General features: G+C 48.2%; 1 long non-coding RNA gene across 2 annotated transcripts in view; it reads right to left on the bottom strand.

Annotated features, from left to right (window-relative positions):
- The window catches only part of LOC115084815, a 56,742-nt gene extending 32,657 nt beyond the window's left edge, over positions 1-24,085 (bottom strand). For both annotated transcript variants that reach the window (XR_003854650.1, XR_003854651.1), the window contains exons 1-2: positions 24,050-24,085; positions 17,640-17,770 (exon numbers count right to left, since the gene is read on the bottom strand). This is a non-coding gene — a long non-coding RNA (uncharacterized LOC115084815). The remainder of the gene's footprint in view (positions 1-17,639; positions 17,771-24,049) is intronic.
- Between the last annotated feature and the right edge of the window lie 276 nt (positions 24,086-24,361).

The following is a 24,361-nucleotide window of genomic DNA, read 5'->3' as shown; positions in this document are numbered from 1 at the left end:
CTCTGCTCCAGTCTGTTCCTGTGGTCCAGTTACACTTACCTCCACTCTGCTCCAGTCTGTTCCTGTGGTCTGGTTCACCTCCACTCTGCTCCAGTCTGATCCTGTGGTCTGGTTCACCTCCACTCTGCTCCAGTCTGATCCTGTGGTCTGGTTCACCTCCACTCTGCTCCAGTCTGTTCCTGTGGTCTGGTTCACATCCACTCTGCTCCAGTCTGTTCCTGTGGTCCAGTTTACTCTTACCTCCACTCTGCTCCAGTCTGTTCCTTTGGTCTGGTTCACCTCCACTCTGCTCCAGTCTGTTCCTGTGGTCTGGTTCACTCTTACCTCCACTCTGCTCCAGTGTGTTCCTGTGGTCCAGTTCACTCTTACCTGCACTTTGCACCACTCTTATCTCCACTCAGTTGCACTCTGCTTTTTTGTTCCAGTTGACGTTTACCTGCAATCTGCTCCAGTCTGTTCCTGTGGGCCAGTTCACAATTCCGTCCACTCTGCTCCACTCTTAGCTCCACACTGCTCCAGTCTGTTCCTGTGGTCTAGTTCAATCTTACCTCAACTCTGCTCCAGACTGTTCCTGTGGACCAGTTCACCCATACCTTCAGTCTGCTCCAATCTGTTCCTGTGGTCTGGTTCACTCTTACCTGCACTTTGCTCCATTCTTATCTCCACTCAGCTCCACTCTGCTTTTTTGTTCCAGTTGACGTTTACCTCCACTCTGCTCCAGTTTCTTCTTGTGGTCCTGTTCATTCTTATCTCCCTGTGCTCCACTCTGTTTCTGTGTTCCTGTTCAGTCTTACCTCCACCCTGTTCCAGTCTGTCCTCTAGTCCAATTCAGTCTTACCTCCACTCTGCTCAATTCTGCTTCTTTGTTCCAGTTGATGTTTACCTCCACTCTGCTCCAGTCTGTTCCTGTGTTCAGGTTCACTGTTCCCTCAATGCAACTCCAGTCTGTTGCAGTGGTTTGGTTCAAACCTACCTCCACACTGCTCCAATCTGTTCCTCTGGTCTGGTTCACTCTTACCTCCACTCTGCTCCAGTCTGTTCCTGTGTTCAGGTTTACTGTTCCCTCAGTGCAACTCCAGTCTGTTCCAGTGGACTGCTTCACACTTACCTCCACTCTACTCCAATTTGTTGCTGTGTTACAGTTCACCCATACCTCCACTCTGCTCCAGTTTGTTCCTGTCGTCCAGTTCACTCTTACCCCCATTCTGTTGCAGTCTGTTACTGTGGTCTGATTCAATCTTACCTCCACTCTGCTCCATTCTTAACGCCACTCAGCTCCACTCTGTTTTTTTTGTTATAGTTGACGTTTACCTCCAGTCTGTTCCTGTCGTCCAGTTGACTCTAACCTCCACTCTGCTCCAGTCTGTTCCTGTCGTCCAGTTCACTCTTACCTCCATTCTGCTCCAGCCTGTTCCTGTGGTCCAGTTGACTCTAACCTCCATTCTGCTCTAGCCTGTTCCTGTGGTCCAGTTTACTCTTACCTCAACTCTGCTCCAGTCTGTTCCTCTGCTCCAATTCACTCTTACCTTCACTGTGCTCCAATCTGTTCCTTTGGTCTGGTTCACTCTTACCTCCACTCTGCTCCAGTCTGTTCCTATTGTCCAATTGATCAATACCTCCACTCTGCTCCGCTCTATTCCTGTAGTCCAGTTCGCTCTTACATCCTTCAACTCCACTTTGCTACTGTGTTCCAATTGACTTTAACCTCCACTCTGCTCCAGTCTGTTCCTGTGTTCAGGTTTACTGATCCCTCAGTGGAACTCCAGTCTGTTCCAGTGGACTGGTTCACACTTACCTCCACTGTACTCCAATTTGTTGCTGTGTTACAGTTCACCCATACCGCCAATCTGCTCCAGTTTGTTCCTGTCATCCAGTTCACTCTTACCTCCATTCTGCTCCAGCCTGTTCCTGTGGTCCAGTTTACTCTTACCTCCACTCTGCTCCAGTGTGTTCCTGTGGTCCAGTTCACTCTTACCTCCACTCTGCTCCAGTGTGTTCCTGTGGTCCAGTTTACTCTTACCTCCACTCTGCTCAAGTCTGTTCCTGTGGTCTGGTTCACTCTTACCTCCACTCTGCTCCAGTCTGTTCCTGTGGTCTGGTTCACTCTTACCTCCACTCTGCTCCAGTCTGTTCCTGTGGTCCAGTTCACTCTTACCTGCACTTTGCGCCACTCTTATCTCCACTCAGTTCCCCTCTGCTTTTTTGTTCCAGATGACGTTTACCTCCACTCTGCTCCAATCTGTTCATGTGTTACAGTTCACCCATACCTCCACTCTGCTCCACTCTGTTCCTGTGGTTCAGGTCATCCTTACCTCCACTCTGCTCCAATCTGTTCCTGTGGTCTGGTTCACTTTTAACTCCATTCTGCTCCACTCTTAACTCCACTCAGCTCCATTCTGCTTTTTTGTTCCAGTTGACATTTACGTCCAATCTGCTCCCGTCTATTCCTGTGGTCCAGTTGACTCTTACCTCCACTCTGGTCCAGTCTCTTACTGTATTCTAGTTCACTCTTACCTGCACTTTGCTCCACTCTATTCCTCTGCTCCAATTCACTCTTACCTCCACTCTGCTCCAGTCTGCTCCTCTGGTCTGGTTCACTCTTACCTCCACTCTGCTCCAGTTTGTTCCTGTGGTTCAGGTCATCCTTACCTCCATTCTGCTCCCGTCTGTTCCTGTGGTCTGTTTCACTCCTCCACGCTGCTTCAGTCTGTTCCTGTGGACTGGTTCACTCTTACCTCCACTCTGCTCCAGTGTGTTCCTGTGGTCCAGTTCTCTCTTACCTGCACTTTGCTCCGCTCTTACCTCCACTCAGCTCCACGCTGCTTTTTTGTCCCACTTGACATTTATCTCCAATCTGCTTCAGTCTGTTTCTGTGGTCTGGTTTAATCTTACCTCCACTCTGCTCCTCTCTTACCTCCACACTGCTCCAGTTTGTTCCTGTGGTCAGGTTGAATCTTAACTCCACTCCGTTCTAGTTTCTTCCTGTGTTCCTGTTCAGTCTTACCTCCACCCTGTTTCAGTCTGTTCCTGTAGTCCAATTCAATCTTACCTCTACTCTGCTCAACTCTGCTTCTTTGTTCCAATTGACATTAACCTCCACTCTGCTCCAGTCTGTTCCTGTGTTCAGGTTAACTGTTACCTTATTGCAACTCCAGTCTGTTCCAGTGGTTTCGTTCACATGTACCTCCACTGAGCTCCACTCTGCTTTTTTGTTCCAGTGGACGTTTACTTCCAATCTGCTCCAGGTCATCCTTACCTCCATTCTGCTCTCGTCTGTTCCTCTGCTCCAGTTCACTCTTACCTCCACTCTGCTCCAGTTTGTTCCTGTGGTCCAATTAATTCTTTTGTCCCTGTGCTTCACTCTGTTTCTGTTGTCTGGTTAACTCCTCCACACTGCTCCAGTCTGTTCCTGTGGTCCAGTTCATTCCTTTCTCCCTGTGCTCCACTGTGTTCCTGTGGTCCATTCATTCCTTTCTCCCTGTGCTCCACTGTGTTCCTGTGGTCTATGTCACTCCTCCACACTGCTTCCGTTTGTTCCTGTGGTCCAGTTCACCCATACATCCAATCTGCTCCAGTCTGTTCCTGTGGTCCAATTCAATCTTACCTCTGCTCTGCTCAATTCTGCTTCTTTGTTCCAGTTGACAATTACCTCCTGTGGTATGGTTCACTCTTATCTCCCTGTGCTCCACTCTGTTCCTGTGTTCCTGTTCACTCTTACCTCCACTCTGCTCCAATCTGTTCCTCTGGTCTGGTTCACTCTTACCTCCACTCTGCTCCAGTTTGTTCCTGTGGTTCAGGTCATCCTTACCTCCATTTTGCTCTCGTTCTGTAGTCCAGTTCATTCCTTTCTCCCTGTACTCCACTGTGTTTCTGTGGTATGGTTCACTCTTATCTCCCTGTGCTCCACTCTGTTCCTGTGTTCCTGTTCACTCTTACCTCCACTCTGCTCCAATCTGTTCCTCTGCTCCAATTCACTCTTACCTCCATTCTGCTCTCGTCTGTTCCTGTGGTCTGGTTCACTCCTCCACACTGCTTCAGTCTGCTCCTCTGGTCTGGTTCACTCTTATTTCCACTCTGCTACAGTGTGTTCCTGTGGTACAGTTCTCTCTTACCTGCACTTTGCTCCACTCTTACCTCCACTCAGCTCCACTCTGCCATTTTGTTCCACTTGACATTTACCTCCAATCTGCTTCAGTCTATTCCTGTGGTCTGGTTTAATCTTACTTCCACTCTGCTCCTCTCTTATGTCCACTCTGCTCCAGCCTGTTTCTATGGTCTAGTTCACGTATATTATTGTGCTGCGAGCGATTTTCTAAATCATCTATTTTTTGAACAGTAAAAGTTTACTGCCCTTCCATTTTCTCGACTTTAGCGCTCAGCGAGGTTAGCGTGTCTTCCAATTCAGAGATGCGAGTCTCTGCCTCATCTAGCTGCCCCAAATGGTCATGCACTGTATCCATCAACTGTGCGATTTTATCAACCACCATTCTCAATCGGGTATCTAAATGGGAGGTGATCTTTGCAGTGAACGCCTCCAGCATACCCTCAACTTTATCCAGGTCAGTTCCTGCAACTGCCGGGTTGCCGCCAAGCTCGTCCTCTGAGGAAGGCGCCGTTGGTTCATCCTCCGGCTCCTGTAACTTAACCTAAGCAGCCTAGAGGGCCTCGAATTCTTTTCAGCCTACAGAGCCTGTAGGGAACTTTGTGAGGGGTCCTCACTCATCTTTTCAGAGAGCAAAGTTGAGAAAAAAGTAAGGATTTACTCAGAAAAATAATAGGCCCCTTGGGAGCTCAGCAGCACATGTCCACTCGTCTCAAAGCATCACCGGACGTCCTATAATGCAAATTTTTTATCAACTGTTTTTTGAATAAAAGTCATTTTAAAAAAAGAGATTTGGATAAGTTTCTAGAGGAAAAGTCCATAACACATTATTAGCATGGTAGACTATAGAAAGCTACTGTTCTCCCTGAGAACAAGTTATAGGAAATAGATCTACTTCATGGGATTTGAGGAGTATCTGTTACCTGGATTGGCAGCTGTCAAAGACAGAATGCTGGGCTTGATGGACCTTGGTCTGACCTAGCATAGCATTTCTTATGTTAAGTATCCTCTGAGTAAAAATGTTACCCCAAAAGTTATCACAGGATACCCTGGTTCTTCTTTTCCATTCTCTATTTTGTATCCTCTGTATTTAGCCACATACTTTTGAATTCTGTTACCAATCTTGTCATCTCCGCTTCTTCCAGGAGGGCATTCCATGCATCCACCATCCCTGCCACCCCTTCCACAAAAGGAAAATTAGTTTCTTACCTAATAATTTTCGTTCCTGTAGTACCACGGATCAGTCCAGACACCTGGGTTGTGAATCCGCACCAGCAGATGGAGACAGAGCAAGACCTGTCGGGCTCTGCTACTTATAGCAAAGTGCCACCCACAGCCCCTCAGTCTTAAGTAATGTCAAAGCAGAGAATGAACAAACTATCTAACTAAACTGCCCTCAATAAGGGCCGATTCACAAACTCCTGACTGGAACAGAACTCCCAGAACCAAAGGAGAGAACGAGTACAACCAAGTCCAACAATTGAATCCATCGAGCGGACTCTCCGTTACTTCAGCGCAGACAACATAGACAACACGGGTGGGCTCCTGGACTGATCCGTGGTACAACAGGAACGAAAATTATCAGGTAAGAAATGAATTTTCCTTTCCCTGTACGTACCCGGATCAGTCCAGACACCTAGGATGTACCAGAGCCAACTTACCGAGGGTGGGAACCAGAGAGTCCCGCTCGGAGCACTCGTTCACCAAAACCCCCAGAATCTGCGGCCTGGACATCCAGCCAATAATGTCTAGCAAAAGTGTGCAACGACCGCCAAGTCGCTGCCCTGCAAATTTCCTGAGGCGACACCTGAGAGGATTCCGCCCAAGAAGCAGCATGCGACCGCGTAGAGTGAGCTCGAAGGCCCACGGGCACAGGCTTCCCCCGCAGAATGTACGCCGCGCCAATGGCCTCCTTGAGCCAACGCACGATCGTAGTCCAGGAAGCTGCACCTCCCCTCTTTGGCCCAGTACACAAAACAAAGAGATGGTCTGAGACACGGAAAGGGTTCGTAACCTCCAGATAGCGGAGGAGAACTCTGCGAACATCGAGTTTCCGCAAGTCTCTCGCCCCGGGCTCTGACCACTCCCCTTCCGGAAAAGCGGGAAGCTCCACCAACTGGTTCAGATGAAACGCCATCACCACCTTGGGTAGAAAGGAAGGAACCATCCTTAAGGACACTCCGGAATCCGAGATCTGTAAGAACGGCTCCCTGCATGACAGCGCCTGCAATTCGACACTCGCCTCGCCGACGTGATCACGACGAGAAAAACCGTCTTTAGAGTAAGATCCTTTAGCGTCGCCCGCTTGATTGGCTCAAACGGTGACAAACACAAAGCGGAAAGTATCCAATTGAGATTCCAGGATGGGCAAGGCTGCCGCAACGGAGGACGTAAATGCTTAGCCCCCCTAAGAAAACAAGTGACATCCGGGTGCAGTGCCAGAGACACCCCGTGTACTTTACCTCTGAGACAACCAAGTGCCGCCACCTGGACCCGCAGGGTACTACAAGAGAGACCTTTCGAAAGACCCCCCTGAAGAAAAGCTAGGACATCGGATACGGACGCTGTCATAGGATCCACCCTGCGATCCCTACACCAGTCTTCAAACACCGCCCAAACCTGAACGTAGGCTAAGGACGTAGACTGTTTCCTAGACCTCAACAGGGTGGCTACCACCGCATCTGAATACCCCTTATTCTTCAAGCGTTTCCTCTCAAAAGCCATGCCGTGAGACAGAAGTGATCCGCTTCCTCCAAACAAAGGGGGCCTTGGCGGAGGAGAGCTGCGGACTCTCGAAAACGAAGGGGAGGTTCCACTGCCAAAAGAAGGAGATCCACGAACCAAGGCCGCCGCAGCCATTTCGGTGCCACCAGAATCACGTCCAACGAATGCAGTTCTATTCTCCGAAGTACCTTGCTTATCAGGGGCCAAGGAGGGAACACATACAGTAACACGTCTGTTGGCCAGGGAAGCACTAGCGCATCGACACCCTCGGCCCCTTGCTCTCTCCGGCGGCTGTAAAATCGTGGAGCCTTTAAGAACATAAGAACATAAGAAAATGCCATACTGGGTCAGACCATGGGTCCATCAAGCCCAGCATCCTGTTTCCAACAGTGGCCAATCCAGGCCATAAGAACCTGGCAAGTACCCAAAAACTAAGTCTATTCCATGTAACCATTGCTAATGGCAGTGGCTATTCTCTAAGTGAACTTAATAGCAGGTAATGGACTTCTCCTCCAAGAACTTATCCAATCCTTTTTTAAACACAGCTATACTAACTGCAAGAACCACATTCTCTGGCAACAAATTCCAGAGTTTAATTGTGCGTTGAGTAAAAAAGAACTTTCTCTGATTAGTTTTAAATGTGCCCCATGCTAACTTCATGGAGTGTCCCCTAGTCTTTCTACTATCCGAAAGAGTAAATAACCGATTCACATCTACCCGTTCTAGACCTCTCATGATTTTAAACACCTCTATCATATCCCCCCTCAGTCGTCTCTTCTCCAAGCTGAAAAGTCCTAACCTCTTTAGTCTTTCCTCATTGGGGAGTTGTTCCATTCCCCTTATCATTTTGGTAGCCCTTCTCTGTACCTTCTCCATCGCAATTATATCTTTTTTGAGATGCGGCGACCAGAATTGTACACAGTATTCAAGGTGCGGTCTCACCATGGAGCGATACAGAGGCATTATGACATTTTCCGTTTTATTCATCATTCCTTTTCTAATAATTCCCAACATTCTGTTTGCTTTTTTGACTGCCGCAGCACACTGAACCGACGATTTCAATGTGTTATCCACTATGACACCTAGATCTCTTTCTTGGGTTGTAGCACCTAATATGGAACCCAACATCGTGTAATTATAGCATGGGTTATTTTTCCCTATATGCATCACCTTGCACTTATCCACATTAAATTTCGTCTGCCATTTGGATGCCCAATTTTCCAGTCTCACAAGGTCTTCCTGCAATTTATCACAATCTGCTTGTGATTTAACTACTCTGAACAATTTTGTGTCATCTGCAAATTTGATTATCTCACTCGTCGTATTTCTTTCCAGATCATTTATAAATATATTGAACAGTAAGGGTCCCAATACAGATCCCTGAGGCACTCCACTGTCCACTCCCTTCCACTGAGAAAATTGCCCATTTAATCCTACTCTCTGTTTCCTGTCTTTTAGCCAGTTTGCAATCCATGAAAGGACATCGCCACCTATCCCATGACTTTTTACTTTTCCTAGAAGCCTCTCATGAGGAACTTTGTCAAACGCCTTCTGAAAATCCAAGTATACTATATCTACCGGTTCACCTTTATCCACATGTTTATTAACTCCTTCAAAAAAGTGAAGCAGATTTATGAGGCAAGACTTGCCCTGGGTAAAGCCATGCTGACTTTGTTCCATTAAACCATGTCTTTCTATATGTTCTGTGATTTTGATGTTTAGAACACTTTCCACTATTTTTCCTGGCACTGAAGTCAGGCTAACCGGTCTGTAGTTTCCCGGATCGCCCCTGGAGCCCTTTTTAAATATTGGGGTTACATTTGCTATCCTCCAGTCTTCAGGTACAATGGATGATTTTAATGATAAGTTACAAATTTTTACTAATAGGTCTGAAATTTCATTTTTTAGTTCCTTCAGAACTCTGGGGTGTATACCATCCGGTCCAGGTGATTTACTACTCTTCAGTTTGTCAATCAGGCCTACCACATCTTCTAGGTTCACCGTGATTTGATTCAGTCCATCTGAATCATTACCCATGAAAACCTTCTCCATTACGGGTACCTCCCCAACATCCTCTTCAGTAAACACCGAAGCAAAGAAATCATTTAATCTTTCCGCGATGGCCTTATCTTCTCTAAGTGCCCCTTTAACCCCTCGATCATCTAACGGTCCAACTGACTCCCTCACAGGCTTTCTGCTTCGGATATATTTTAAAACGTTTTTACTGTGAGCTTTTGCCTCTACAGCCAACTTCTTTTCAAATTCTCTCTTAGCCTGTCTTATCAATGTATTACATTTAACTTGCCAATGTTTATGCTTTATCCTATTTTCTTCTGTTGGATCCTTCTTCCAAGTTTTGAATGAAGATCTTTTGGCTAAAATAGCTTCTTTCACCTCCCCTTTTAACCATGCCGGTAATCGTTTTGCTTTCTTTCCACCTTTCTTAATGTGTGGAATACATCTGGACTGTGCTTCTAGAATGGTATTTTTTAACAATGACCACGCCTCTTGGACATTTTTTACTTTTGTAGCTGCTCCTTTCAGTTTTTTTCTAACAATTTTTCTCATTTTATCAAAGTTTCCCTTTTGAAAGTTTAGCACGAGAGCCTTGGATTTGCACACTGTTCCTTTTCCAGTCATTAAATCAAATTTGATCATATTATGATCACTATTGCCAAGCGGCCCCACCACCGTTACCTCTCTCACCAAGTCCTGTGCTCCACTGAGAATTAGATCTAAAATTGCTCCCTCTCTCGTCGGTTCCTGAACCAATTGCTCCATAAAGCTATCATTTATTCCATCCAGGAACGTTATCTCTCTAGCGTGACCCGATGATACATTTACCCAGTCTATATTGGGGTAATTGAAGTCTCCCATTATTACTGCACTACCAATTTGGTTAGCTTCCCTAATTTCTCTTAGCATTTCACTGTCCATCTCACCATCTTGACCAGGTGGACGGTAGTATACCCCTATCACTGTAGTCTTCCCTGATACACAAGGGATTTCTACCCATAAAGATTCAATTTTGTATTTAGTCTCATGCAGGATGTTTATCCTGTTGGACTCTATGCCATCCCGGACATAAAGCGCCACACCTCCTCCCGACTGCTCCTCTCTGTCATTGCGATATAATTTGTACCCCGGTATAGCACTGTCCCATTGGTTATCCTCTTTCCACCATGTCTCTGAGATGCCAATTAAGTCTATGTCATCATTTACTGCTATACATTCTAATTCTCCCATCTTACTTCTTAGACTTCTGGCATTAGCATACAAACATTTCAAAGTTTGTTTTTTGTTTGTATTTTTATTCTGCTTTTTAATTGATAGGGATAAGTTAGAATTTTTTAGCTCAGGTGAGTTTTTAGTTACAGGCACTTGGACTACTTTTCTAATTATTGGAACCTCACTGTCGGGATGCCCTAATTCTAATGCATCATTAGTATCCTTTAAAGATACATCTCTCCGAACCATGCGCTGCTGAGCGACTGTCGGCTTTCCCCTTTGTTCTAGTTTAAAAGCTGCTCTATGTCCTTTTTAAAGGTTAGCGCCAGCAGTCTGGTTCCACCCTGGTTAAGGTGGAGCCCATCCCTTCGGAAGAGACTCCCCCTTCCCCAAAAGGTTCCCCAGTTCCTAACAAAACTGAATCCCTCTTCCTTGCACCATCGTCTCATCCACGCATTGAGACTCCGGAGCTCTGCCTGCCTCTGGTGACCTGCGCGTGGAACAGGGAGCATTTCAGAGAATGCTACCCTGGAGGTTCTGGATTTAATCTTTCTACCTAAGAGCCTAAATTTGGCTTCCAGAACCTCCCTCCCACATTTTCCTATGTCATTGGTGCCCACGTGTACCACGACAGCCGGCTCCTCCCCAGCACTGTCTAAAATCCTATCTAGGTGACGCGTGAGGTCCGCCACCTTCGCACCAGGTAGGCATGTTACCAGGCGATCCTCACGCCCACCCGCCACCCAGCTATCTACATTCCTAATAATCGAATCACCAACTATGACGGCCGGCCGACCTAACCCTTCCCTCCTGGGCAGTAGGCCTTGGGGAGATATCCTCAGTGCGAAAGGACAATGCATCACCTAGAGAGCAGGTCCTTGCTACAGGATCCTTTCCTGCTACACCTGGTTGGTGCTCTCCCATTATGAGACCTTCTTCCTCCAAGGCAGCACCAGGGCTGCCAGTCTGAAGTTGGGACTGGACTACTATGTCCCTGAAGGTCTCATCTATATACCTCTCTGTCTCCCTCAGCTCCTCCAGGTCTGCCACTCTAGCCTCCAGAGATCGGACTCGTTCTCTGAGAGCCAGGAGCTCTTTGCATCGCATGCACATGTACAACTTTGCGTTCTGAGATGTGGCCATGAGGTCCATGTGTGGTGGTCCCCACCTTTTGCAGATGAGGTGAAAAGCGTCCTCTGCCAGCTCCCATTCTCCTGGGTCCAGATGATGACGGCTGAGGAAATCCGCTTGAACATTGTCGACTCCGGCGATGTGAGAAGCCACAATATTGCTGAGATTCTGCTCCGCTCAGCACATCAACCGTTGCGCCTCTTCCGCCACTAGCTGACTCCTTGTCCTGCCCTGGCGATTGATGTACGCCACGGTCGTTGCATTTTCCGACAACACTCTGACCGCCTTCCCCCGAATCAGCGGGAGGAAGGATTTCAGCGCCAGAATTACCGCCCTGTTCTCCAAGCAATTGATGGACCACCATGATTGAGTCCTGGACCACTGTCCCTGCACCGACCGTCCAAGACAGACCGCTCCCCAACCATAGAGACTGGCGTCTGTGGTGACCACCGTCCAGTTGGGCATGAGCAGGGATAATCCGCACATCAGATGGTCCGACACGAGCCACCAGTGGAGACTGGCCCTCGCCTGATCCGTGAGCGGGAGCGGAAGGTGGAATTGTTCGGACACCGGCTTCCAGCGGGAGAGCAATGCTGATTGCAATGGACGTAGATGAGCGAAAGCCCAGGGAACCAAAGCTAGTGTGAATGCCATGGAGCCTAAGACCGTCAGAAAATCGCAAACCCCCTGTGGAATCTGTAGGGACAACAAGCTCCTCACCTGACCCTGAATCTTGAGCACACGCCCCCTGGAGAGAAACACCTTGCCCTCCTTCGTGTCGAATAGCGCTCCCAGATACTCCAAGGTCTGGGTAGGTTCCAAGCAACTCTTGGCAAGATTGACCACCCATCCGAGAGAGCGCAAGAGCTGAAGAACTCTGGCGACCGCCTGCTGACACTGCATCTGGGACTTCGCGCGAATCAACCAGTCGTCCAAGTAGGGGTGCACCAGAAACCCCTCCCTCCTGAGCTGAGCTGCCACCACTACCATTACCTTGGTAAACGTGCGTGGAGCCATGGCGAGACCGAAGGGAAGAGCTCTGAACTGATAGTGCCTGCCCAGAATGCAGAACCTGAGGAACCTCTGATAAAACGGCTGAATGCCTATATGGAGGTACGCTTCCGTGAGGTCCGAGGCCAGGAATTCGCCGGGACGAACTGATGCGACAACTGACCGAATCGTTTCCATTTTGAAGCGTGGGATGCGAAGACACCTGTTGACCCCTTTCAAGTCCAAAATTGGTCTGAATATGCCCTCCTTTTTTGGCACTATGAAGTAAATGGAGTAACGGCCCTCGCGTTGTTGCCCGGGTGGTATGGAGGCTACCGCTCCCAAGTCCTCCAGGCACCGAAGAGTCTCCTGCACCGCTACTCGCTTCTCTTGGGACTTGCAGGGTGAGACGAGAAACTTTTCTGCAGGGATCCGTACAAAATCTAAAGCGTAACCTTGACTTATCATGCTGAGGACCCACTGGTCGACATTATTTTGGTCCATCCTCGGTAAAAAGCGCCAACCAGGCTCCCACGTTTGGCACGGCTGACGGGGTCAGCCGAGAGGAATGGACCACACGTGTCTCATTGACCCCGTCTCATTAGACCCCGTTCCCGATGAAGGTCCACCTTGCTTCCCAAACCGCTTGCCTCGAAAGGACTGAGTCCACGACGACTGCCTGGAAGAGCCTGAACGGTAAGACGAACCTGAAGATCTCTGAGAGCGTGACCTTCTGTTCCCCCAAAACTGTGTCCTATTGGAGAAAGAGCTCCGAGACCTAGGCCTGTCCTCAGGGAGCTTGAACACCTTGTTTTCTCCGAGCGATTGCATCAAGTCATCCAACTGTTTACCAAACAACAACTTCCCTTTAAACGGCAGCGATCCCAGGTGAGCTATGGAGGAACCGTCTGCCGCCCAGTTCCGTAGCCAAAGGAGACGGCGTGCGGAAACCGCCGAGACCATGGATCTGGCCGACGTATGCAGCAGGTCATATAGCGCATCCGCGCTGTAAGCGATCGCCGCCTCCAAATGATTTGCCTGAGCAGATTCCTCTTCCGAGAGACCAGCATTGGCCTGGAGCACCTGGGCCCAGCCAAACGATTCGCCTGAGCAGATTCCTCTTCCGAGAGACTAGCATTGGCCTGGAGGACCTGGGCCCAGCGCAGGCCTGCCCTCAAGGCAAAATTACTACATATGGCAGCCCGGACCCCCTGAGCAGAGACCTCAAAAACTTTCTTAAGTTGGAGCTCTAGCTTCCTATCTTGTATGTCCTTAAGTGCTGTGGCCCCTGTTACTGGGATCGTCGACCTCTTCGTTACTGCCGACACCGCTGCGTCCACTCTGGGGAGACGGAGAAGCTCCAACGCGTCCTCCGCCAGCGGATAAAGTTTATCCATGGCCTTACACCCCTTCAGGCCCAACTCCGGAGTGTCCCATTCCCGGAACAATATATCCGACACCAAGAAGTGAAAAGGAAAAGTCACCACTGGACCACTAAGGCCCAACAACACCGGATCCATCTTGGCACCCGGCCGGGACTCCACTGGAGGGGCGTCCACACCAAGCTCCTGAAGAATGGCCGAAATAAGCGGGCCCAGCTCCTCTTTTCCAAACAGTCGTACCACCTTCGGGTCATCACCATCCACCGCCAGAGTGCCTTTACTGGAACCAGACTGGGCTGTCACTTCCTCATCCGCCCCATCGGCCCCCCCCAGGGGCCCTGTGGGCAATTGCGCCTCGTCCTGCGACGTGGAGTCGGTGACCGTGCCCTAAGGGCCACCACGTAAAGGGCGCTTTTCCTTAGCCGGATCCGAGCTCCTCCGGGACCTATCCCTGGCTTTCCTCTTCCGGGACCGTGACTGTCTCTCAGGTCCCCCAGAGGCTAACTTCTTGCCTGCCTTCCGCTTAAAAATCTTATGCCTTAGTACCTTGTGAAGGAGGAGTGTGAAATCCGACGAGAAAGATGAATCAGATAAAGAGGATGCGTCCTCTAAGCTATCCTCCGACCTTGGCGACGCAGCGCCCCCCGGGGGTCCCCCCCGGAAGGCCGCTGCTGTGGAGAAAGCACGGGAGGCAGGGCGCCATCACCAGCAGCCACCCACGTGGCCTCCCGTACTGTTCCTAAAATGGCTGCCGTTCCTGCGCTAAGCGGGAACGGATCTTCACTGACCTCCGCGCTCGGCCCGACACGCAGCGGCGATCGCGCTGGCCGAGACCGGCCCCCCCCGACCGGCCCCGGACGGCCCCTCGCCGCCCGAGACACAAATAGAACAAATGCCATCACGCGATAAGCGAGCACGCGCGGCAAGCCGACCCCCGCAGCATCTGCCTCCCGACCGGAGCCCACAGAAAACCAAGAAACAAGAACAACAAGCAACCGGGCACCCTGCGAAGTGAAAAACGGAGAGACGGCGCTCGGAGAAACAAAACGAAACAGTATTGTCTTTTTTTTTTTTTTACTTGCCGCTGCTGTCCTCGGTCCTGATAGTGCTGCGCCAGCGGGGGTGAGTGAACCGGGCTCCCCGGTGTCACCCCCGATGCCGCTAACCTGAAGGGCCGGGTCCTCGACCCTTAGCGGTGGCCTCAACCATGGGGGGATGGTCCCCTCAGAACCTTACAACCCCCCTGGGAGGCTCCCAGGCCGACAGACTTCCGTTAGATCTTTTTTTTTTTTTCCCCAACCTTCCTCACCAACAAATCCCTGAAGAACCTAACTAACTAACCAAATTACTCCCCAGGGATCCCAGAGGCTGTGGTTGTACCTGCCCCATCTGCTGGAGACAGAGTAAGACTGAGGGGCTGTGGGTGGCACCTTGCTATAAGTAGCGGAGCCCGACAGGTCTTGCTCTGTCTCCATCTGCTGGTGTGGAATCACAACCCAGGTGTCTGGACTGATCCGGGTACGTACAGGGAATACATATTTCCTATCATTGTTCCTGAGTCCTACCCCCTTGGAGCTTCATGTCATGACCCCTAGATCTACAGCTCCCTTTCTATCAGCAAAGGTTTGATTCTTATGCATTATTAACTTTCAGGTATTTAAAAGTCTGTATTCTATTGCTCCTATCTCTCCTGACATCTATTTAGAATTAATAAGTCTTTTGATGCAGACATCACTCCATTTTTGTTGTCTCTTTGGACTGCTTCTCACCTATATGTATCCTTTATTAGATACGGTTTCCAGACGGAACACAGGACTCCAGATGAAGCCTCACCAATGACCAACCCCCAGGGCATGATCAATAGCATCCCTCTGGCCTTAGCATCTGCCTCTCACATTGCTTTGCAAACTTCAGACAGAATATGACCACCCCAAGATTTTTCTCCCAGTCTGTGCACATCATCCGTCTTTCACCCCCAATCTTCTACAGCTCCTTTGGATTAACACACCCCAAATGTACGACTCTGCACTTCCTCGTCTTGAATCCCAGCTGCCAAACCTTTGACCCCTTCCATGCTTTTTTAGATCAGTTCTCATTCTCTTTACTCCTTCAGGAGTGTCCACTCTGTTGAGGATCTTAATGTTGTCTGCAAAGGGACAAACTTTTCTTTCTAACAACATTGCAATCTCGCTCACAAAGAAACTGAACAGAACCAGGCCCGCAAGGGATTCCTGAGGTACTCCACTAATCACTGATCTTTCCTGGGAATGGCTTCCATTTAACACTACCTATTTCTGTCTGTCAGTGAAGCAATTTCTAATCCATTCCTCCACCTTGGGACCCACTCCCAGGCTGCTCATTTTATTCAGGAGCCTCCTATATAGGACTGTATCAGAAAACTTTGCTGAAATCCAAGAAAATTAGGTCCAGTGTTCGTTTCACCTTATTATTTAGTCACCAAATCAAAGAAATCAATCAGATTCATTTGACACAGCCTTCCCTAATAAAACCATGTTGCCTCAGATTCTGCTTCCTAATGCACTGCAGATAGTTCACCATCCTTTCCTTCAGCAGAGTCTCCATTAATTTTCCCATGACTGAGGTAAGGCTAACTGGCCTGTATTTTCCAGCCTTCTCTCTGCTACCACCACTGCCCTTCTCCAAACTTATGGCACCATTCCCTTCACTAAAGATCGACTGAACAGTGGACCTGCCAACACCCCTAGTGCCACCTAATTACTATCTTCTGTAAATGTGCAGTATCTACCCCACATCTATCTGTACTCTTACCAGCCAGTAAATGTCCACCTCCAGGGTCTTCTATAGTGAACACCAAACTGAAGTATTTGATTACTATTTCTGTTTTTTTCTTCATCTTTCTCCATACATTGCTCCTTATCTCCTTTCAATATTACAATACCACCTTTGGCCTTCCCCCTTTCTCTGATAGTTATGAAAAATGTTTTGTCACCTTGCTTTTCTTTGGAGATCCTTTCTTCCACCCGAGCTTTTGTTATCCTGATTTATTTCCTTGTCTCTTTCAGCTTCATCAGAAATTCTTCCCTGTCTTCCTCTTTTTGAGTTCCTTTGTACTTTTTAAATGATGATCTTTTTTGCCTTTATTCTTTCAGCTACCTCCTTGGAGAACCAGATCAGTTTCCTTTTCCTCTTTTATTTACTTTTCTTACATAAAGATTTGTTGCTTTTATTATAGCTCCTTTTAGTTTGGCCTGTTCACCTATCTTCTTCTCCCAGCCTTCCAGCAACTCTTCAAGGAACTTTCCTATTTACCAAAGTCAGTATTTTTTAAATCCAGGGCTTTGAGCTTTCTATGACTTCTCTCTGCTTCAGCCGTTCTATCAAACCATACTGTCTGCTCGCTGCTGCTTAGGTGGCCACCCACCCGGACATTAGAGATACTCTCTCCATTTGTAGTACCAGTTTGATTATTTAGTATCTAGGCCAAGGATGGGCAGCTCAGGTCCTGCCTGGAGTGCCACAAACAGGCCTGGTTTTCGGGACATCCACAATGAATATGCATGAGAAATATTTGCATACAATGGAAGCAGTGCATGCAGCTATAACTCGTGCATATTTATTGTGTTTATCCTAAAATCCAGATCTGGCTGTGGCACTCCAGGACTGACATTGCCTACCCATGATGTAGGCCAAGGCTGGGGAACATCTAACCCACAGGCCAGATAAAACGCTTAGCTCAGTTCCACAGCTAGCCTGTCACAAGAGTACCAAAACAGCTATTTGTGGTGGGAACTCTTGCTCTCCCCCTGCCAGGTCTCTTGCTTCTCCTCCAAACCTCCCCCCCATTCCCCCTTCAAAATCAGTGTCCACAGCAGTAGTAGGAAAGAACTTCTGCAATATCTTTGGCTCCTTCCTACCCACCACTCTTCAGAATTAAATATTTGTGATCGATGCTTCATCTCTTTCTCTCCTCTCCTCATACTCTCTCCTACAATTAAGTGTTTATGATGGCAATGAGGAAGTGAGATTTCCAGCTGTGTCTCTACCTCCACCCAAAGCTTATATTCCAAATAACTTTCAGTTAGATACAAAAATAGAATTACCTCCAACACAGGGATGCTTGGCCTTCCTAGGAATAGAGACCTTTTTATTCGAGGTTGCATCAGGGAGCTCCTCACCTTTCTTTCCGGATGCAGGGAGGGAGTGTATGCATTCTGCCTGTTTATTTATCCACCTAAAGGTAAAGGGATATAAGATGTGCAAAATGTCAGTGGGGTGTGGATATCAGAACTAAGTAAGCCATGCCTGGCCTTCCAATGCCATTTTGAAATCCTGCTGCTTTATTCTTCCATTTTCCCCCTCCCCTTCTTTAATCTCTCTCACCCACTGCCCTCATATCTCACACAAACATCCCCTTCCCCAACCACTCAAATTCATCCTTTTCTTCCTGCTCCTCTTATATCCCTCCCCTCCTTCCCTCATCTCTCTCTTCTATCCTTCCTCCCTTCCCTCCCATCCCTTCTCCCCACACCTTCTTTCCTTTCCCATTGACATCTTTCTTGATGATGAACTTATCGCTGAGCAGTGCAAATCCTACCCCTGACCAGCAGTGGGCAAAGAGAAAACCTGCCCGCAAATACTATATGCAAAAAACCCCCGGGTCGGGTGATGGCGCACCAGCAGCCCACTGGCGCGCGCAGATTTACATCTGCTTTCAGCAGGCGTAAATCTGCCAACAAAAGTAAGGGGGGGGGTTTAGATAGGGCTGGGGGGGTAGGTTAGATAGGGGAAGGGAGGGGAAGGTGGGGGGAGGGCGAAGGAAAGTTCCCTCCGAGGCCGCTCCGAAATCGGAGCGGCCTCGGAGGGAACAGGCAGCGCACGCTGGGCTCGGCGCGCGCAGGTTGCACAAATGTGCGCCCCCTTGTGCGCGCCGACCCCGGATTTTATAAGATACGCGCGGCTACGTACTTTTGTTCGCGCCTGGTGCACGAACAAAAGTACACGCTCGCGCAAAATTATAAAATCTACCCCAATATGAACAAAATACAATACAAAATATATATTTATGTAAAATTATATGTACAAAAAATATGTACAGTATACAATACAAAAAAAAATATATATATGTATAAAAATATGTACAAAATACAATACAAATATATATATTTATAGAAAATTATATGTACGAAAAATAAAATAAAACTATAGCAAATACTAAAAGACCAAAAAAAAGAAAAAATAAGCAAAAAAAAGCAACAAAACTAAAAGAAGAAAAAAAATCCAAGAAATAAAAGAACAAAAAGCTTCTCTGAATACCTTTAACTACTCTCAATCGCCGCACCAAACTGCCTCGCACAACCACAAAAGACTTTCTCCTGCTGCGAGCTCTTTTCTGTCCTGATGTCCTGCCACTGTCACAAAGCTCTCTTGTGACCTCATCGCTTACTCTGCTTGAATGTAAAGGTCCAAGGCACAGAAAATCAGCAATAAAAAAACTCCTTAAAACCTGCTGAAAAGATGTTATATGGTCACCAAAAGCCCCAAAGTACATGGGGAAGACAGTGGTCAAAGCCACAGATGTGGATAGTGATTATATAAAAATCTCCCTCAGTCTGGCTTAAGCCACGTGTGTTGATCCATGACACGTGGACCTTTTGCTGTTTGGGGGGGGGGGGGGTTTAGCTTGGGGCAGGAATATAACATGTAGTGATTGTATGTACATTGTTTTCCTTACAAAATTTACCCGCAGAAGTCCATGGGTATTTTCTTCCTGTTCTAATAAAAAGCCTTCTCCACCAGCCCCTCTGCAAGATTACTTTGATGCTGTCTTTATCTCCTCCATCTTCAAGGGGGGCTTTTCTATGCTTCCACCAACCTCTCTGTAAAGAAATATTTCCTTGCATTACTCCTGAGTCTACCCTCTGTCACTCTCATTCCATGACCCCTGGTTCCAGAGCCTCCTTTCCATTCAAAGCGCCCCCCCCCCCCCCCCCACTCCTGTGTTATGAGACCAGAGGTATTTAAATATCTCCATCACATCTCCCCTAGCTTGCCTTTTCTCCAGGTCTGATCCCATAAACTTTATTTTGAAGACCATTGACCATTTCAGTAGCCACCCACTAGACAGACTCCATTCAGTTTATGTCCTTTTGAAGGTGCAGTCTCTAATATTGTACACACAGTACTTCAAATGAGGTCTCACAAAGGACCTACAGAAAAGTAATATTGCGTCCTTCATTCTGCTGACCATTCCTCTCCCTATGCATCTTTCTGGCTTTTACCATCATCTTATCCATCTCAGATATGTTCACCCTCAGAAATGATTCAGAAGCTTGCATTCAACCTGAGGTATCCACCAGGCAAAAAGATACCAGAGATATGTTATTTTAAAATATTCATATTTTATTTAGATCATTTCAAAAACTTGTATTCTGGTTACATACTTATTCCACCAGCCAGTTCCTCTGAAGTCCTTAAACCAATAACTAAAATGTAAAGAATAATATTAAATATTAATAACAGGCTTTTCTCCAATGACTCCATGCTGAGATCCTGTTATTTTTGGTATTTGTGGGTGGATCCTTGGGCCGGTGGCAGATGACCACGCCGACGGGGGAAGATCCCGAGAGGGGCCACCGGTCAGGCTGAGTTGGGAGACAGACACACACTAGTTCTTTTATTAAACTGGAAGTGAACCACCAGAGGTGGCAGAGCCTGGCTGAGCTGGAAGAGCCCGGCTGGGCTGTAGTCCCTCAGGAACTGGAACAGCGATCCCAGGATGGCTGAGCTGTAGAGAAACTGAATATAGTGAGTAGGCAGGGTATGCAGAGTTCAGGAACAGAACCTAGATGATAACACTCACACAATAGTCTCTTGAGGCAGCCCAGAGGCTGGAATGAGGTAGGCCCTCGAGGAGCGAGTACCTGGTTCCAGGAAACGCTCTGAGAGAGAGATGGTAACTCACTGGTGTTGTAGGCAGCGGTGACTTCCTGGCAGAAGTAGTATTCAGTAGCAGGTCCGGGAACATGGGCCCTCGAGGAGCGAGTACCGGTTCCAGACTGCAACCTGAAAAGCAAAAGAGAGAGCGAGGTCCCCGAGGAGCGGGTACCCCTGGTAAAGTCCAAGGAGGCAGAGTAGCAAGGTATGTGGAGAGCAAATCCCATCTGCAGCGATACCTGGAGAAAGCCCTTGCTAACTCGAATAACTAGCAAAAATGAAGACCTTATATATCCGGGTTTGATGACATCATCTCAGGGGGACGCCCCTGAGGTTCACACCACAGCTGGTACGTGAGTCGGGGCCGGTCCGGGGACGCCAGAGGAGGTTGGCAAGATGACGCCGCGGAAGCCAAACTTCCATCAACCAAAGAGGGAGTCGCCAAAGAGGTAAGGAGGGCTGAGTGGAGACGTTGGGCAGCAACGGTCGCAACAGATCCCTGAGAGCTTGCCTCATCCACTTTATGGTCTGGGATTCTCATCACTGAGAAGCAGAATATCTGTGAATCGGGCTGGACCAAGGCTTTCTTCTTATCGCAATGCATGACGAATATTATCTGATACTGGATCTGGCCTTGTGGTTTTATAATTAGAAGAGAAACTGCAAAATGTTTGCAGCACCTGTTAATAAAAATTAAATCCAGTTTCCAAAACTGAAGTTACTCTCAGAACCATTCAGTTTGAATTTGTAGAAATGCATGGCTGGCTGGATGATTAATTTAAAGCCTGATCCAGTCCAGGTCCTTGATCGCATCCTAGTGATTAATGTGCTCATTTTTTAATGCCTTCCTCTGTTTCTTTGTGCAATATCAAATGAAATGTAAGGGAACACCTAGCTCCCTCATTAGCCAAGTTGCCCCTAGCTTAAGCCTTAAGTTATGATCCAGTAGTTTCTAGACCATCCGTGCAGGCACTTCCAGAGATGTTTGTCTGGATAGGTCACTGGTGCACCTGTAAAATCAGGCTCTGCATGAGGAGAGATGAGGTTTTTGCTTTGCTTTTGGAGTTGATGGGAATTAGAAACAGTGGTCCCCATTTTTTAGGCTCCACAGCCTGATCCACCCTGGCAAGCATCCTCACAGATATGGAAGGGATTGTCTTCGGAGTGAAGAAGAGTTTTGAAAGAATCATTAGATTTTCTGAGATTTTTGCTTTTGGGAGCCTGGTCCTGCCTCTGGAGGATAATAACCCCTGCCTGTGGGAGGCTGGAATGAACTGTTGCTTCTCCCTGCCACTCAGAGTACAAGGAGGGAGAGCAGTAACATAGAAGAGAGGAGGATTGTGAGGAGAATTTTACTCTTGCTGTTTTGGGAGGAATCCTTTTGCCGCCAGTTCCTGCCTACCTGGAGGAGAGGATTTTGGACTTTGAGTGCTTTATGGGACTTTCTGTCACCAGAAGTCCAGATGCTACCCAGAGAGAGAGGAGATAAGGAGATCCCAGAACCCACTGGGAACCCACCTGGAGGGGTTTCCTAGTCCTTGCCACCTAAGAGACACTGACTAAGCTGTCAAACTGAGGCAGTAGGTGCCCTTGGACTGTTTATTTTTTTGTGAAAGGATTGATTGAAAGAATTTTTGTTGTGAATTGGACTATAAATATTTAATGCTGTACTAATTTTTTTTTTAACCTGAGTGTCCAGTATCTTTATTTAGACTCGGAGGTGCTGTAAAGTGAGGACATGCAAAGAGTGAGCACAGCTAAGCAAGCAGCCAAAGAGAGGCTGAGAGGCTGTACGTTGGTCCTTGTGAGCCTCGTGTCCCGGAGCTTTATGCTCCTCACTATTGGAGCAAACCCTGGCATCCTGGGGCAGTGGACTGTGCTGGTGTGAGAAAAGGATAGAATTGGGACAGAAGTGGTCCTGGGACAACCATGTGCCCTTGTATTCCGAGAGAGCCTCAAAGAGAGGATTTGTGGGATAGCTGAGAAATCTTTAGGATGGAGGCATAAGCCAAATAGGACTCCAGCCTTTCTTCTTATGAAGTTCTTTATTATAACATAAGTCAGCATACAATCTTCTTACCTTCAGTAGCATAGCAGTTTAGCACAGAGCCAGAGCGTGCCTATCGCCAATATGGCCACGACCATAGGAACCGCTACCAAAAGGCATCATAGCACTGCCATGTGCGAACGAGAGCAATACGGCCAGCAAGTCCTTAGCAAGAGAAAAAGCAGCACAGCGCAGCCCCGTCGAAATCAATAGTGTGGTAGGCGCAGCCTTAGTAAGTGAAAAAGCAGCATGGCCCGGCTGGCCATGCTGCTGATTCTGGTAGGGCCGTGCTGCTTTTAGAATTACTAAGGCCACGCTTACCACACTGTTGATTTTGGCAAAGCTGCACTACTTTGGAGGAGAAGGAGCACACCCTGCCCTGCTGGAAGGAATCCAATGTTAGAGTTATGTTGGTTTTGTGGCCAGAGGTCGTTCCCTTGGCCATGGGGGGGCTGAAGAAGGCGACTGTTGCTAGATGCTTCTTCAAGAGGGAAGAGAGAGAGAGCATGTGTGTATGTGTTCATGTCTGTGGGAGAGTGAGAGAGAGCATGTCCGTGGGAGAGAGAAAGAATGTGTGTTTGTGTGTGGGAAAGTGAGAGCATATGTGCATGTGTGTTTGTGTGTGGGAGAGTGAGAGAGTGTGTGTATATATGTGGGGGAGTGAGTGTATGTGTGTGTATATGAGAGGGAGCATGTGTATGCATAACTACCCCAGTTATTCTCTGCCAGCTAATCTATTGTGGGGGTTTGGAGCTGGGGAAGGATGGTGGACATCACCTCCACGGTGGTGCAGGGCAGACTAGAGTTAGATTGGGCAGTCAGGTGAGGTTAAAGCAAAGGATGATATGCTGGCAGGGTTGAAGCTCAGGAATGGAGTGCAGACTGGAATGGAACTGAGGAACAAACTGGAGCTCAGTAGAGATGAGTGAACTGAAACACTGGAACAGATTGGCGCTCAGTGGAGGTAAGAGTGAACTGGAAATCTGGAGGTGCGTGGGAGTAATGGTGAACTCAGGAACTCAAGGACAGATTGGAACACAGAACTCTTGACAGGACAACACAGACCATGAAACTTAAAGCCTGAAGGCAGTGTAGACAAGAGGGCCCTGGGGACAAGGCAGACAGAGGCCTAGTAACAAAGCAGAGACCTAGGGAGGCCTCAGAGCTAGGCCAGAGGTCAAGGAGACACAGAGAGGCCTAGAATCAGGAAGAGGCTAAGGACGCCTCAGGGCCAGGCCTGAAAGGGGAGAATAGGAGGCCACAGGACAGGAACAAAGATCAGAAGTCCAGATGACAACAAAGCAGATCAGGAACTGATGGCCAGAGGCCTCAAAACAAAACATGGCAAACTAGAAATCAGAAGGCCCTGAGACAGAACAAAGGAAGGCCTGAAAAGGCCGCAAGGCAGTAGTGGCTGGAGCAAGGAGTGGAACAGCACTCGATGTTGAAGCGTTGAGACAGGGGCTAGGCAGTGTTAAATAATGCTGGAGTCTGGGCATGATGCAGGCAGGTGAGGGGGGCTTGGCTTACCTGGGAATTCACTGGATTTGACCTGGAGACTCAGGAATTCTAATGGAATTGCTGGGTCTCCAGGCCAACAGCTGTAATCTCTGGGTATTCTGCTGCTGCTTCACCCCAGCTTAAAAAAAGCTTCTGATTGGCTTACATGGACCAATTGTCTCCTTCCTCTTCCTGTCCTGTAACCAATCAGAGGCTCCTTTATTCTTCCTGAGCCTGCAGACCAATGCTGGCAGGCAGGAAGGGAAGAGACCTCCGATTGGCCTGTGGGAACAGGAAGAAAGGAGGAGGCCAATAGCAGAAGCAGCTGTAGAAGATGCTGCT

This window comes from Rhinatrema bivittatum, chromosome 2, assembly GCF_901001135.1.
Source record: "Rhinatrema bivittatum chromosome 2, aRhiBiv1.1, whole genome shotgun sequence".
NCBI lineage: Eukaryota > Metazoa > Chordata > Amphibia > Gymnophiona > Rhinatrematidae > Rhinatrema > Rhinatrema bivittatum.
Note: the sequence above shows the minus strand (reverse complement) of the source record. Positions and strands in the feature narration are given on the sequence as shown.